Here is a 17,603-nt window from a genome sequence, read left to right on the forward strand (position 1 = left end):
TCTGTTTCGTGTTAATTTTTGTTCTATATTTATTTGTTCCATATTAGTTACAACGATTTCGGTATTCCTAGCTTCCCACAATTGAAAGTGTGCAAAATCATTAATGTTCGTTGAACTTTACCACCGAGCAGAGGATATTCGTCTTTTACTGACACAGAAAAATCAGGAAGTTCAATACTAACCATTTACTGTCTTTTCTGTTCTGTATCGAGACAGCACAGTAAGATTTTCTTCTTCCAAAGAAATAAATGTAAATGGAAGTTTGAGTGTAACTGAATTTCGAAAGCGTTTGCATTTGTGGATATTATTAGCTTGAAAATTTTTTTTCTAATCATTTGATATGCTTGATAGCTGATCTTCGAAAACAAATTTTATATTGCAAAACAATCGATTTTATTGTAGTACACTTACAGGCGCAACAAGGGAAACCTGTCATCGATATTACACTACTGGCCATTAAAACTGCTACACCAAGAAGAAATGCAGATGACAAAGGGGTATTCATTGGACAAATATATTATACTAGAACTGACATGTGATTACATTTTCACGCAATTTGGGTCCATAGATCCTGAGAAATCATTATCCACAACAACCACCTCGATGGCGTGTACAGGTACAGCTGACCATGCAGCTTCAACACGATACCACAATTCATCAAAAGTAGTGACTGGCGTACTGTGACGAGCCATTTGCTCGCCCACCATTGACCAGACGTTTTCAGTTGGTGAGGGGTCTGGAGAATGTGCTGGCCAGGGCAGCAGTCGAACATTTTCTGTATCCATAAATTCCCGTACAGGAACTGCAACATGCGGTCGTGCATTGTCCTACTGAAATGTAGGGTTTCGCAGGGATCGAATGAAAGCTAGAGCCACGGGTAGTAACTCATCTGAAATGTAACGTCCACTGTTCAAAGTGCCGTCAATGCGAACAAGAGGTGACCGAGACGTGTAACCTATGGCACCCCATACCATCACGCCGAGTGATACGCAACTATGGCGATGACGAATACACGCTTCCAATGTGCGTTCACCGCGATGTCGCCAAACACGGATGGAACCATCATGATGCTGTAAACGGAACCTGTATTCATCCGAAAAAATGACGTTTTGCCATTCATACACCCAGGTTCGTCGCTGAGTACACCATCGCAGGCGCTCCTGTCTTGTGATGCAGCGTCAAGGGTAACCGTAGCCATAGTCTCCGAGCTGATAGTCCATGCTGCTGCGAACGTAGTCGAACTGTTCGTGCAGATGGTTGTTGTCTCGCAAACGACCCCATCTGTTGACTCAGGTATCGACACATTTCTGCAGGATCCGTTACAGCCACGCGGATAAGATGCCTGTCATCTCGATTGCTAGTGATACGAGGCCGTTGGGATCCACCACGGCGTTCCGTATTACCCTCCTGAAGCCACCGATTCCATATTCTGCTAACAGTCATTGGATCTGGACCAACGCGAGCAGCAATGTCGCGATACGATAAACTGCAATCGCGATAGGCTACAATCCGACCTTTATCAAAGTCGGAAACGTGATGGTATGCATTTCTCCTCCTTACACGAGGCATCACAACAACCTTTCACCAGGCAAAGCCGGTCAATTGCTGTTTGTGTATGAGAAATCGGTTGGAAACTTTCCTCATGTCAGCTCGTTGTAGGTGTCGCCACCGGCACCAACATTGTGTGAATGCTCTGAAAAGCTAATCATTTGCATATCACAGCATCTTTTTCCTGTCGGTTAAATTTCACGTCTGTAGCACGTCATCTTCGTGGTGTAGCAATTTTCATGGCCTGTAGTGTATCTTTATATTGATCGATATTATCTTTATTGTTATTTCATTCCTGTATTGGTGGCCTTTCTAACCTTAAATGTTGTAAGTTAACTTTTTTTTTATAATTGGTCTGCTACGACCTAGCAGGAAGAGACTCGAAGCATTTAACTACTCAAAGATATTCTAAATGTATCCTAGTTTAACCAAAAACTGCGTTTCCACTAGGTGTTTCGCATCCTCGCATTTTTGTTTCTCAATAAAAGTGCACATTTCTTGCCGTAACTGGAACGTAGGACACAAGAAGTTGCCATAAGAGAGCGATTGTGAGTGGCAGTTGAACAACAAAAATGTGCACTCACCTGCCACATACTGATACACGTTTTACAAAAATCTTGCTCTCACTGGGCGCGTATTTTTACACTTTAGTATGTTCATCATACCTCTGTGTATGCCATCAGCAGCGGACCCGCCATTATAAAAGGAGACGGGGTATCGCCTTGTCAGCTGAGAAGCAGCAACAGCGGAACAGCCCCGTCGGGAGAGCTGGTCGTTGAATGTCACCTGAGTAACAAATCTATCAGAGATATTTCAACCATTCCAGGGCTCCCAAGTCAGCTGTTGGCGAGGTGAAGGAACAACTACATCAAATCCATGACCAGACAGACATCATCCGCTGACGGACAGGGACCGTCAGGCACTGCGTAGGGTAAATGCAGAAAACTTCATGAAATCAGCGGAAGGAATCACTCGTGAGTTCCAAAATGGTACCAGAAGTCCAGCTACCACAGTGACTGTGTGTAGGGAGTTAAAATGAATGGGGAGCAGGGGTCGAGCAGCTCCCAGAGTCCCTGTCTGCTCTTGAGGAATCACAGATATTGAGACACCTCATTAAAAGTGCCCCCACCAATTTTTTTTTCCTTTATTGTCATTTTACATCTTACACAAGGTGGGCTGGCAGCGGCAACTTTACGCCCCTCTTCAGCCACAGGCAGTACAAAGAGAGAAAAACAATGAAGACACAGAAGTAACATAACATAACGGTGGACAAAAAACAGTAGACACAGTAATTAAAAAACACGAGGCCGTTCACACGCGAAGAAAAACAAAGAAACTGTCAGCACTGTACACGAACACTGATGATTGAGACGACGACACGTGAACGATGGAGCGTGGGCGGCGAAAACACTGAAGCACAAAAACGATGGCAGGAGGGAGAGGGGAGAGTGGAGATGCCAGTGTCAGAGGAGATGGGGGGGAGGAAAGAAGATATGGTGGGGTTAGGGGAAGCCTGGGGGGAGGAGGGAGAGAGGGTGCCCTAAGGAAAAAAACACAGGAAGAGGAAGAGGAGGATCAAAGTTGATAGGAGGGGTGGATGGAGGGCATGAGGGCATCATCAGGGAGGGAGAATTGGTGGAAGCCACCTTGGGAGAGGGTAAGTAGAGTGGAGAGATGGAAAGCAGGTGGGACGTGGGAATACAGGAGCGGCTGCGGACGGGGGTGGGAGAGGATGGGAGAGACAAGCGTGTTTGGGGAATCAAGTTTACGGGAGGCATAGAGGATCCGTATCCGTTCGAGGAAAAGGAGGAGGTGTGGGAAAGGAATAAGGTCGTACAGGATCTGCGTGGGGGAGGGGAGACAGATGCGATAGGCGAGGCGGAGAGCATGGCGTTCTAGGATTTGAGGGGTTTGGAAAAGGTAGGAGGAGCTAAGTGGCAATCGATGTTGTGGGCGTAGCAGAGGATAGGGCGGATGAAGGACTTATATGTGTTGAGGGTGGTGGAGGGGTTCAGACCCAATGTACAGCCAGAGAGAAACTTGAGGAGACGGAGTCGGGAGCGTGCCTTGGCTTGGATTGTCCGTAATGGGGGGTCCAGGAGAGGCGACGGTCAAGGGTGACGCCAAGGTACTTAAGGGTGGGAGTGAGGGCGATAGGACGGCCATAAATGGTGACATAGAGGTCGAGGAGACTGAAGGATGGTGTGGTTTTGCCTACAATGATCGCCTGGGTCTTACACCAGAGTTAAAACAGTCATAAGCGCAAAGGGTGTACACACCCCACATTAACGTCTACTAATACATGTATCGATACTTTGGAAAAGTAGTGTAGGCAAAGGAAATCAGCAAAATTCGTGGGAATACTACAAGTTTTAACAAAAATCCCCATACAGGGTGGTCCATTGATAGTGATTGGGCCAATAAGCATCAAACGAAAAAACTACAAAGAACGAAACTCTTCTAGCTTGAAGGGAGAAACCAGATGGCGCTACGGTTGGCCCCCTAGATGGCGTTGCCATAGGTCAAACGGATATCAACTGTGTTTTTTTCAACAGGAACCGCCATTTTTTATTACTTATTCGTGTAGTACGTAAAGAAATAGGAATGTTTTAGTTGGAAGACTTTTTTCGCTTTGTGATAGATGGCGTTGTAATAGTCACAAACGTATATGTACGTGGTATCACGTAACATTCCGCCAGTGCGGACGGTATTTGCTTCGTGATACATTACCCGTGTTAAAATGGACCGTTTACCAATTGCGGAAAAGGTCGATATCGTGTTGATGTATGGCTATTCTGATCAAAATGCCAACGGGCGTGTGATATGTGTGTTGCTCAGTATCCTGGACGACATCATCCAAGTGTCCGGACCGTTCTCCGGATAGTTACGTTGTTTAAGAAAACAGGAAGTGTGCAGCCACATGTGAAACGTCAACCACGACCTGCAACAAATGATGATGCCCAAGTAGGTGTTTGACCTGCTGTCGCGGCTAATCCACACATCAGTAGCAGACAAACTGCGCGAGAATCGGGAATCTAAAAAACGTCGGTGTTGAGAATGCTACATCAACATCGATTGCACCCGTACCACATTTCTACGCACCAGGGATTGCTTGGCGACGACTTTGAAAGTCGTGTACAGTTTTGCCACTGGGCACAAGAGAAATTACGGGACGATGACAGATTTTTTGCACGCGTCCTATTTAGCGACGAAGCGTCATTCACCAATAGCGGTAACGTAAACCGGCATAATATACACTATTGGGCAACGGAAAATCCACGATGGCTGCGACAAGTGAAGCATCAGCGACCTTGGCGGGTTAATGTATGGTGCGGCATTATGGGAGGAAGGATAGTTGCCCCCATTTTATCGATGACAATCTAAATAGTGCAGTGTATGCTGATTTCCTACGTAAAGTTCTACCAATGTTACTACAAGATGTTTCACTGCATGACAGAATGGCGATGTACTTCCAACATTGTGGATGTCCGGCACATAGCTCGGGTGCGGTTGAAGCGGTATTGAATAGCATATTTCATGACAGGTGGATTGGTCGTCGAAGCACGTTCACCGGATCTGACGTCCCCGGATTTCTTTCTGTTGAATGATATTTGCTATCGTGATCCACTGACAACGCCTGACAACATGCGTCAGCGCATTGTCAATGCATGTGCGAACATTACGGAAGGCGAACTACTCGTTGTTGAGAGGAATGTCGTTACACGTATTGCCAAATGCATTGAGGTTGACGGACATCATTTTGAGCATTTATTGCATTAATGTGGCATTTACATGTGATCACGCTGTAACAGCATGAGTTCTCAGAAATGATAAGTTCACAAAGGTACATGTATCACATTGGAACAACAGAAATAAAATGTTGAAACGTACCTACGTTCTGTATTTTAATTTAAAAAACCTACCTGTTAACAACTGTTCGTCTAAAATTGTGAGCCATATGTTTGTGACTATTACAGCGCCATCTATCACAAAGTGAAAAAAGTGGTCCAACTGAAACATTCATATTTCTTTACGTACTACACGAATGTGTAATTAAAAAATGAGGGTTCCTATTTAAAAAAACGTAGTTGATATCCGTTTGACCTATGACAGCGCCATCTAGCAGGTCAACCATAGCGCCATCTGGTTTCCCCCTTCAAGCTAGACAACTTTCGTTCTGTGTAGAGTTTTCATTTGACGCTTATTTCGTGAGATATTTGGCCCGGTCACGATCAGTGGACCATTCTGTATATTCTTCTGCAATTCTGTATATATTCCATTATAATTTCGCAAATAGCATGTAATAAAGCAGTATACCAAGTGTATAACCATGAAACCGGAATTTGGTTACAATAATTGTACGTCTGTTGTTTGAAACTTGTGCCGTCCCAGTGACATTTGTTTCGCAAAGGCGGCGTAAAATTTTCCTGGTATGTAGTACATATTAAATTTAATATTAGCATCAAGGAATAAACTCCTTACATGTAATAACTTCTATGCAATTAATAAGGGAGAAGAACGCTCCTAGATTGTTCTTCTCTTCCTCTCTCTTCGCTTGTTCCTTGTAACAGGAAGCAGACATATTGTGCCACGAAAATAATATAAGCTTTTGTACTGTTAACCTTGTTAATATAGTACGTTGAAGTTCATATGTGAGTTATTTCGATGTACAGTGAGCCCTCTCTCATGTTCCTTGCATTGAATTAATTTTTCTTAAGACGTTTACAGCTCCTGAATTTTATCGGCCACTGCTTCGGCGGACGCCATTACGCGTTGACCTATACAGTGAAATCATAGCGGAAGCTCAGAGATCGCCCGCTTTAACATTTAACAAACAATTTTTCACACCAATGAACCGCAGCTTACACCGAGAGCCATGATACGACTCCCACAGCCTGAATATGATGGTAAGAGGAGTATTCTTCGAGTGTTGTGTGGGTCCACAATAACTGCAATATTTGAGTCCATGCTCTTGAAGTACAAATACACCGAGGCTAATTATAATACTGTTATATTTTCATTTTCCAGTAACATTCTTGGAAGTAAGTCAGTCCATTATGTTACATAAAAGTGAAACCAATTTTCAAATAATTTTCAAAAATAGTTAAATAACTCAAAAGTCAAAAATCAAAGTCTATATTTAAATCTCTTTGAATGATAGGTTTCAAGTAAAAATCATTTAAATATATTTGCATATTGGACCACACAATTACATTCACGCGTTTTTTAAACAAACCGAACAGATGAGAAAAATATAAATAAATAAATAAATATACTTCTCCCGAAGAGCCACTTGAAACTGCTAAACAATATTTTATTCAAAGTAGTCTCCATTGCTATTTATGCATTTCTTCTACCTCTCCGGCAGACTCTGAGTGCCACGGACAAAAAAGAACAGTTCTTCTTTTGAAGCGAACCAATCAGCGAGACATTTTCGTATATTTTCATATGAACTGAAGCATTGTTCAGCGAGAGCGTATCCCATTGACTCAAATGGATGATAATCGCACGGAGCTAAGTCAGGAGAGTAAGCCGCAGCCCCTAGTATTTCCCAACTGAACGCCTCGATCGTTTGCTTCGTGTGATGGGGCTTTATCGTGGAGCAATATGACTTTGTGTTGCCTTTTTACAGATTCCGGTAGTTTTTCACTAAATGCTCGATATAAATCTAAAATTTTCTGTTGGTAGCGATCAGTGTTAACGGTTTACCCAGGTTTTAGTAGCTCAAAATAGATGAAACCGCTCTGATCCCACCAAACACAAAGCATCATTGTCTTATTTCCAAAGCGATTTGGTCTTGCAGTGGATGTCGATGGTTTGTCTGGAATCGCACATTTTTCATCACCTATCACTATTCGATGGAGAAACGTCTTTCTTTTGTATCTGCCGAGCAATATTTCACAAGTGGTCTTTCGATTTGCTTGCTGTCTTTCATTCATGTGGTGTCACAGCCAGACGCCACACTTGCTAGGTGGTAGCCTTTAAATCGGCCGCGGTCCGTTAGTATACGTCGGACCCGCGTGTCGCCACTATCAGTGATTGCAGACCGAGCGCCGCCACACGGCAGGTCTAGAGAGACTTCCTAGCACTCGACCCAGTTGTACAGCCCACTTTGCTAGCGATGGTTCACTGACAAATTACGCTCTCATTTGCCGAGACGATAGTTAGCATAGCCTTCAGCTACGTCATTTGCTACGACCTAGCAAGGCGCCATTATCATTTGTTATTTATCTTGGGATGCATGTACAGTCAGACCGATGTTCACCAATTATGGATTAAAGTTAAGTATTCCAGCAGCTACGTACTTTTCTTGATAGTATAATTACTTTACCTGTTCCAGACCTCACGCCAGCCTGCGTGAGCTTAAACGCGTGCCTTTCGGCTTCCTCCAAACCCCGTGAATTGGCTCCTGCCAATTCACAACAATTCAGTTCATGCGGAATCCATTTTCCCACTTTCTGCACCTTTCCCATACCTTTCAACCGAAGATAAACGGCTTTCTGCGTCACATTCAATTGTTCCGCGAGTTCTTATTGAGTTTGAGTATCATCTTCATCCAATAAGACGTGCAATTTGATTTACTTCGACCTTTTTCGTGGTTTCCCGCGCTCGTCGTTTCTCGCGTCAAAATCACCACTTTTGAATTTTTTGAACCTTTCGAAACACTATGTTTTCCCAACAGCATGTTCGACGAAAGCTTCGGCAAGCATTCGATTCGAGTCTGCAGCAGTTTTCTTCAAATGATAACAGAAAACCAATGCTGTCCGCAAATCGTAGTTCGTAAGCACAAAACTCGACATGTTTACGGGTCTGAAACAGATACCGATGTATGTAACTTGGGTTACTGTGTGTTGACATTCGTCGTCAGCCGTTACAGGAAGCAGATGGCGCTGCAGACGCAGTCTCACAGGCCCTACACTGACGGCTAGCGCCGTCTGTAGGGAAATTCCGGTAACTACTACACATACCCGTTAATGGTGTGTTGATATTGCAAATAAGGCCCTTATGTAATATCTCAAGCCCTGCTGTGTCCGAAATGTACACTGGCATAGTACTAATGCAATAAAAAGACAACAGACATATTTTATTTTTAATGTTTCCAATTTTTGCCTTTTTTAATTTTTTCACTATTAATTTTGTATTGAGATCGTCTGCCACGTGAATTCCACAGCTGACGCTGCGGTTAGATAAAGACACACTTGAAAGCAGTTTACTGGCTGACTTCCTGACCAACATATCCACCAAATGTACAGCATTTGGTAAACTTAGTAGTTCTGCGATAGTATTGGGCTTTTTTCAGTTCGAAACTTCATATACAATCTGTAATGATAGAGAAAATTGTTTCATATTTAAAAAAACTTAGACGGGTTATCATTTCATTTTATTTAATACATATGATTTTCTCGCAAAGAACATAAAGGTTTACCAACAAAGTTTTACTGGCTTCTAAGCGCCGTTTTAGTTTACTTACTGTACTACCAAAAGTTTCATACGTAATGTCCTTTGTGTTCTCTGTCCACCATTATAAACTATTGATGGCGATGGCTTTTCGCCTCATGGGCCCACAGAGGAAGCTGCGTTACCCTTTGCGAAGTGTGATCTCGAAAAATGTTATCGTTGGCCTGTAGAGTGGACCAATGGTACGGCTGCCCCCTATGACGCTCTGGCATTGCCACAGATTTGCTTCGGAGGCGCGTCTCCTAGATTCCCCCAACCTTAACACTATGACTAAGATGGTAAGAGTCATTCAATGACTCTCTTTCTGTATTTATGTGTTGTCACGTTATAGGTGTCCTTAAAAATGAGTCCATTTTAACGAAATACCTATAAATAATACCTTTCATTCAATTACATATACAGTGTGAATTCAGAGTCAAACGATAAAGTTCAAGAGTTTTTTCATGGATTTTTCCTGAGTACTATGATGTAAGGACCCCATGGTAGCCAGTTGCTCAATGAGAAAAATTGCATTTATTTTGATTTCAGAGCCCTTATTTGTCTTTGAATCTGTAATGTTGACAATGGTGTGCTTTATTTGGGAACAAAATTCTTCCTTAACTCACGTACTTTCTTTTGATTACAGTAACGCCCACTTTACTCATCGCCCAGAAGCCTGCAATCAGTATTGTCCGATTCCGTCTAGGAACACTGATGAACAGCAATGTCTGTTTTCAGCTGTATACAGGATACTCGTATTTACTTAATCGATTTATTCTGCTGCCATATTATAATGCGTAGGTAACGTTCAATATTCATTTAATTGAAATTACTAAAAAATTGTATGAATTTTAATTTTTCAGCCATTTTCTAACAATAAGCATTAGTGACTGTCACAATTGGCTTTTATTACTTTCAGTCAAGCAGTAAAGAGAAACTATCGTTTTAGACAAGTAAATAGTTAATATCTCACCTCACCCTCCCCCCGCTTTTGTGTTCGTGCCAGTAAGAAAACTGTTTATCTGCTAAGGTGATAATGCAGTAAGTAACATTCCAAGACCGTCAGATCTTGGGGACGAGTGTTGTGTCTATTCGATACCACGTGTTCCTATTCGGCTCTGCTGGCCAGTGGTAGCATTGTTTTCAGGAGGTTACCCGCCTCACATACACAGGGAGAGTACGTGAAAACACTGAGAACAACAATATGCAAATAGATTTCAAGAGACCTACATCCACCTGTAGATTTAACCATTAGTTTCTCTCATTAGACAAAACATATACAGGAGGAAATTTACATAAATAAACTTGGAGAGCTTACGTAGCATTCTGCATCTCTGCAGTTTGTGTCCCGAGTCTTAAAGCTCTCAGAAATAATTAGCGCCACCCCCGTGCAATAAGATATTCCGCTACGGCTTCCCTTAATCCCGTCCTGAAATTAAATTTTTAATTTTTAAAGACGCGTCTTGAACAAGCCATCACGTCACTTTTATAAAAGTTACTTGGGTAACGAAGTTTCTTCGACAGATAATTTGAAAATAACTTATTTCATTATTCCTCGTAATGAAATCACTTGCCAGTCAACCAGTTTCATTTTGTTAACGATGTTGTTCAGAGCGAAATTTTTGATTGAAAATTATCGTCATTTAGTTACGATTGAAACTTAAGTTTCAGAAGATTCTTCTGAAAATTAAATGGCATATTTAATTCATCTTAATCTGTCTTGAACTAAACTTTATCTGATCGTCCTAACCGCCGTCTGCTTCACGTCTGCTGTGCAGCGAGCTACCTTAATTTGAATATTAACTGTATTTTTCTTACTTGTCACTTCTTCTTCCGTGTGTTTTTGCTTTTAGCTTTAATTGTCGAGTGCTATTAATAGTGTTCCATAGATTTCGTGTTTGGTTTGAATACAGTCAGAGAGAGTCCCTTTAGTCAGCCATAGTGCCAGTAGTGCTAGTGTTTGTTTTCAATACAGTCCAGAGACAGGTAGTGCTATTTTCTTTGCTTTCTACAAGAAGTGGCTAGCAATCACAGTTTAGTCAATAATCAGCCGCCTTTAGTGAATTAGCAGTCTAGTTAAAAGTTGATTAACTCTCTTCAGTAAATAGATTCCTTAGGATGGATAGGATGTGTGACTGCTGTGTACGGACGCAGGAGGAGCTGGCCACTGTTCGCGAACAGCTGAACGTGTTGATGGTTGCTGTCAGCCGTCTTCAGGCTGCTGCCTCGGAGAGTAGCGGCAGTGGGGAGTCTGGTGCGTCGCAAGGTACACCCCAGGTGTTACATGCTTCACCCACTGTCCCTACTGTCGAGACATCTTCGCGGGTACCGGGCGCGGTTGGGCCACCCTCTCCCCAAGGGGAGTGGCGGGTTCAGCGGCGTTCGCGGTGCACGAGGAGGAGGGTAAATGTGGAGGCTGGCCATGTGGCATCGCCCGCTCTGCCTGTGAGTGGACATGTGGCTGCTCCTTCAGCAAGGTCCGAGCAGGCACACGGGGCGGGGGGGGGGGGGGGTTATTAGTTATTGGGAGCTCCAACGTTAGGCGGGTGATGGAGCCCCTTAAGGAAATAGCGGAAAGGTAGGGGAAGAAGACCAGTGTTCACTCTGTCTGCTTACCGGGTGGTCTCATCCGAGATGTGGAGGAGGCCCTACCGGCGGCGATAGAGAGCACTGGGTGCACCCGACTGCAAATTGTTGCTCATGTCGGCACCAATGACTCCTGCCGTCTGGGTTCAGAGGTCATCCTCAGTCCGTACAGGCGGTTGGCGGAATTGGTGAAGGCGGAAAGCCTCGCTCGCGGGGTGGAATCAGAGCTAACTATTTGTAGTATCGTTCCCAGAACCGATCGCGGTCCTCTGGTTTAGAGCCGAGTGGAAGGCTTAAACCAGAGGCTCGGACGATTCTGCGGAGATCTGGGGTACAAATTTCTCGACCTCCGCTATCGGGTGGAGAAATGTAGGGTCCCCCTGAATAGGTCAGGCGTGCACTACACACCGGAAGCGGCTACAAGGGTAGCGGAGTACGTGTGGAGTGTACATGGGGGTTTTTTAGGTTAGAGAATTCCCTCCCTAGGCCCGACAAGACGCCTCCTGAGACGCGGCAAGGTAGGAGTAGGCAAAATTCAACAGGGAATAACAATATTAATGTGCTAATAGTAAACTGCAGGAGCGTCTATAGAAAGGTCCCAGAACTGCTCTCATTAATAAACGGTCACAACGCCCATATAGTACTAGGGACAGAAAGTTGGCTGAAACCAGATGTAAACAGTAATGAAATCCTAAACTCATATTGGAATGTATACCGCAGAGACAGGCTGGACAGTGAAGGGGGAGGCGTGTTTATAGCGATAAGAAGTGCAATAGTATCGAAGGAAATTGACGGAGATCCGAAATGTGAAATGATTTGGGTGAAGGTCACGGTTAAAGCAGGCTCAGACATGGTAATTGGATGTCTCTATAGGCCCCCTGGCTCAGCAGCTGTTGTGGCTGAGCACCTGAAGGATAATTTGGAAAATATTTCGAGTAGATTTCCCCACCATGTTATAGTTCTGGGTGGAGATTTTAATTTGCCGGATATAGACTGGGAGGCTCAGACGTTCATAACGGGTGGCAGGGACAAAGAATCCAGTGAAATTTTTTTAAGTGCTTTATCTGAAAACTACCTTGAGCAGTTAAACAGAGAACCGACTCGTGGCGATAACAAATTAGACCTTCTGGTGACAAACAGACCCGAACTATTTGAAATAGTTAACGCAGAACAGGGAATCAGCGCTCATAAAGCGGTTACGGCATCGATGACTTCAGCCGTAAATAGAAATATTAAAAAAGGTAGTAAGATTTTTCTGTTTAGCAAAAGTGACAAAAAGCAGATTACAGAGTACCTGACGGCTCAACACAAAAGTTTTGTCTCAAGTACAGATAGTGTTGAGGATCAGTGGGCAAAGTTCAAAACCATCGTACAATATGCGTTAGATGAGTATGTGCCAAGCAAGATCGTAAGAGATGGAAAAGAGCCACCGTGGTACAACAACCGAGTTAGAAAACCGCTGCGGAAGCAAAGGGAACTTCACAGCAAACATAAACATAGCCTAAGCCTTGCAGACAAACAAAAATTACGCGAAGCGAAATGTAGTGTGAGGAGGGCTATGCGAGAGGCGTTCAACGACTTCGAAAGTAAAGATCTATGTACTGACTTGGCAGAAAATCCTAAGAAATTTTGGTCTTATGTCAAAGCGGTAGCTGGATCAAAACAAAATGTCCAGACACTCTGTGACCAAAATGGTACTGAAACAGAGGATGACAGACTAAAGGCCGAAATACTAAAGATCTTTTTCCAAAGCTGTTTCACAGAGGAAGAGTGCACTGTAGTTCCTTCTCTAGACTGTCGCACAGATGACAAAACGGTAGATATCGAAATAGACGACAGAGGGATAGAGAAACAATTAATATCGCTCAAAAGAGGAAAGGCCGCTGGACCTGATGGGATACCAGTTCGATTTTACACAGAGTACGCGAAGGAACTTGCCCCCCTTCTTGCAGCGGTGTACCGTAGGTCTCTAGAAGAGCGTAGCGTTCCAAAGTATTGGAAAAGGGCACAGGTGATTCCCGTTTTCAAGAAGGGACGTCGAACAGATGTGCAGAACTATAGACCTATATCTCTAACGTCGATCAGTTGTAGAATTTTGGAACACGTATTATGTTCGAGTATAATGAGTTTTCTGGAGACTAGAAATCTACTCTGTAGGAATCAGCATGGGTTTCGAAAAAGACGGTCGTGCGAAACCCAGCTCGCGCTATTCGTCCACAAGACTCAGAGGGCCATTGACACGGGTTCACAGGTAGATGCTGTGTTTCTTGACTTCCGCAAGGCGTTCGATACAGTTCCCCACAGTCGTTTAATGAACAAAGTAAGAGCATATGGACCATCAGACCAATTGTGTGATTGGATTGAAGTGTTCCTAGATAACAGAACGCAGCATGTCATTCTCAATGGAGAGAAGTCTTCCGAAGTAAGAGTGATTTCAGGTGTGCCGCAGGGTAGTGTCATAGGACCGTTGCTATTCACAATATACATAAATGACCTTGTGGATGACATCGGAAGTTCACTGAGGCTTTTTGCAGATGATGCTGTGGTGTATCGAGAGGTTGTAACAATGGAAAATTGTACTGAAATGCAGGAGGATCTGCAGCGAATTGACTCATGGTGCAGGGAATGGCAATTGAATCTCAATGTAGACAAGTGTAATGTGCTGCGAATACTTAGAAAGATAGATCCCTTATCATTTAGCTACAAAATAGCAGGTCAGCAACTGGAAGCAGTTAATTCCATAAATTATCTGGGAGTACGCATTAGGAGTGATTTAAAATGGAATGATCATATAAAGTTGATCGTCGGTAAAGCAGATGCCAGACTGAGATTCATTGGAAGAATCTAAGGAAATGCAATCCGAAAACAAACGAAGTAGGTTACAGTACCTTGTTCGCTCACTGCTTGAATACTGCTCAGCAGTGTGGGATCCGTACCAGATAGGGTTGACAGAAGAGATAGAGAAGATCCAACGGAGAGCAGCGCGCTTCGTTATAGGATCATTTAGTAATCGCGAAAGCGTTTCGGAGATGATAGATAAACTCCAGTTGAAGACTCTGCGGGAGAGACGCTCAGTAGCTCGGTACGGGCTTTTGTTAAAGTTTCGAGAACATACCTTCACCGAAGAGTCAAGCAGTATATTGCTCCCTCCTACGTATATCTCACGAAGAGACCATGAGGATAAAATCAGAGAGATTAGAGCCCACACAGAAGCATACCGACAATCCTTCTTTCCACGAACGATACGAGACTGGAATAGAAGGGAGAACCGATAGAGGTACTCAGGGTACCCTCCGCCACACCCCGTCAGGTGGCTTGCGGAGTATGGATGTAGATGTAGATGTAGATGTAGATCTTATCCCTTGACAATTTTTAACTGGCCTTACAAGCACCTTCCATCTACAGATTGAAACTGGCACGAAAAAATAACACAAATGGCATTTGACATAATAAGTATGATTAGAAAAATGTGTTACAACAGAATACATGAATAAAACTAGTGCTAACAAATTAAAAATGCAAAGAATAATCAGCTTCAACTTAACGACTGTGAATTGTGACCCGAATATGAGATGAACTCCGTGCTTCACCTGTAATTCTGTGCACCAGCTATTCCGTATTCAAGTTACCCACATCTCCAGCAATTTTACGGAGATGAAGTTGCAGCGGTCAAAATCGTCGATTATTGTGTTCGTCAAGAGCTATCAAAAAGTTTGCGCGACAGCCGACAGAGGTTCTATTGTTCGGCATCGGCGGTTAATTTGTTCTCGATATTCCTTAAGACGTTCCGTGAAACTGAAGTGACTGTGTGTGAGAACTTCCTTGTAGATAGACAGATCTTGTTTAGCGCTAAACTAACGGAGAAAACTAGTCTCAAGCGCTTACACAATTTCTTTTTCTATTTTCTGTTTAGGTTGTAAAAGTTTATTATTCCTGTTACACGAGCGTTCATTTCTCTGTGTCCTATTTTGGTTTAGTTACGAAAACTTATTTATTTCTGACGGTTAACACTACGCCGCGCTGGCATTGGTGACTCCAACGTGATTTCACCCTGCTTGATATGCCTACAAAGACCAGAAGAAGCAGTAAAAACCCTCGAGAGTAAACAAAGAACTACTTTAAGAAAATGAAAGACTCAGCGCCCGTTGAAGAACCATCAGTATCACAATTTGCCATGAGATTGCCTCCAATCTGGCATCAGCGATCTGGTTTTCAAAGGTAGGAGCAAGTTTCCCTTATGCAAGTAAAACTACCGATTCAATTAAATTTGCTCTGGTAGTCAATTAGCTCGACACCACTACGGAGCTTAAGTCGAAGACGTAATTACTGCCCCTCCAACATAAGATTGCCATCGCAAACTCAAACGAGAATTTATTCGCTCTGTTTCCGCCAAGCAAGAAGACCGTAGTAACTGACGGAAAGTCATCGAGTAAAACAGAAGTGATTTCTGGCTGTCCCCAAGGTAGTGTTATAGGCCCTCTGCTGTTCCTTATTTATATAAACGTTTTAGGAGACAAAATGCGTAGCCATCTTAGGTTGTTTGCAGGTGATGCTGTTGTTTATCGTCTACTAAACACATCAGAAGGTAAAAACAAATTTGCAAAACGATTTAGGAAAGGTATCTGTCTGGTTCGAAAATTGCAATTGACCCTAAATAATGGAAATGAGTGTTTGGCGTCATTGGCCGGGAGGCCCCTTACGGGGCAGTTCCGGCCGCCTTGGTGCAGGTCTTATTATATTCGACATGCGTGCCGGATGGGGATGAAATGATGATGAAGACGACACAACACCCAGTCCCTGAGAGGCGAAAATACCCGACCCAGCCGGGAATCGAACCCGGGACCGTAGGACGGCAATCCGTCACTGACCACTCAGCTATCGGGGCGGACGCCCTAACTAATGAAAAATGTGAGGTTATCCACATGACTTCTAAAAGGAATCCATCGAACTTCGATCACACGATAAATCAGTCAAATCTAGAGGCCGTAAATTCAACTAATTTCCTGGGAATTACAATTACGAACAACTTAAATTCGAAAGAACACATAGAAAATGTGGGCAAGGCGAGCCGAAGAATGCGTTTTATTAGCAGAAGACTTAGAACAGGCAACAAATCTACTAAAGAGACTGCCTACACTACGCTTGTCCGTCTTCTTTTAGAGTACTGCTGCGCGGTGTGGCATCCTTACCAAATACGATTAACGAAGTACATCGAGAAAGTTCAAAGAAGAGCAGCACATTTTGTATTCTGGAGAAATAGGGAGAGAGTGTCACTGACATAATACAGGATTTGGGGTGGACATCATGAAAACAAAGGCGTTTTTCGTTGCGCTGGAATCTGCTCACGAAATTTGAGTTTCCAGCCTTCTTCTCCGAATACCAAAATATTTTGTTGTCACCGACCTACAGAGGTAGAAACGATCATCAAAATAAAATAAGGGAAATCAGTGAGTGCACGGAAAGAAATAGGTATTCGTTCTTTCCCCGCACTGTTCGATATTGGAATAACAGAGAATTATTGTGAAGGTGGTTCGATGAACCCTCTGCCAGGCACTTAAATGTGATTTACAGAGTATCTATGCAGATGTAGATGTAGATATAGAAGTTGTAACTCAGCCAGTCACCTTCTCAAACAAGCTCTCTCCTTCGCAACAAAAATGGAGCGCTTATGATGATGAACTTCTTGCTGTCTATGAATCACTCAAGTACATTGGCGCCAGCTGGAAGCCAGAGAGTTTACAGTGTTTACGGATCGCAATCTGCTTGTCTACTCCATCAGACAGAACAACAACAAGTGTTCACCGCGACAGTATAATCAGCTGGAGTTCATCGCTCTATGTTTCGAATACTAATGACGTAAACAGCAAGATCCCCTATATTTCAGGTACTGACAACGTGCTCGCCAACTGTCTGTCTCGAGCTAGTAGTGTAACAAAAATTATTGACTTTATATACAATTTGCAAAGGCACGAGAATCAGTTCAGGAACTCCAGAAACTACTGAATGGTGCATCGTCCACCCTTCACTTCCAA

This window comes from Schistocerca nitens, chromosome 8, assembly GCF_023898315.1.
Source record: "Schistocerca nitens isolate TAMUIC-IGC-003100 chromosome 8, iqSchNite1.1, whole genome shotgun sequence".
Lineage (NCBI taxonomy): Eukaryota > Metazoa > Arthropoda > Insecta > Orthoptera > Acrididae > Schistocerca > Schistocerca nitens.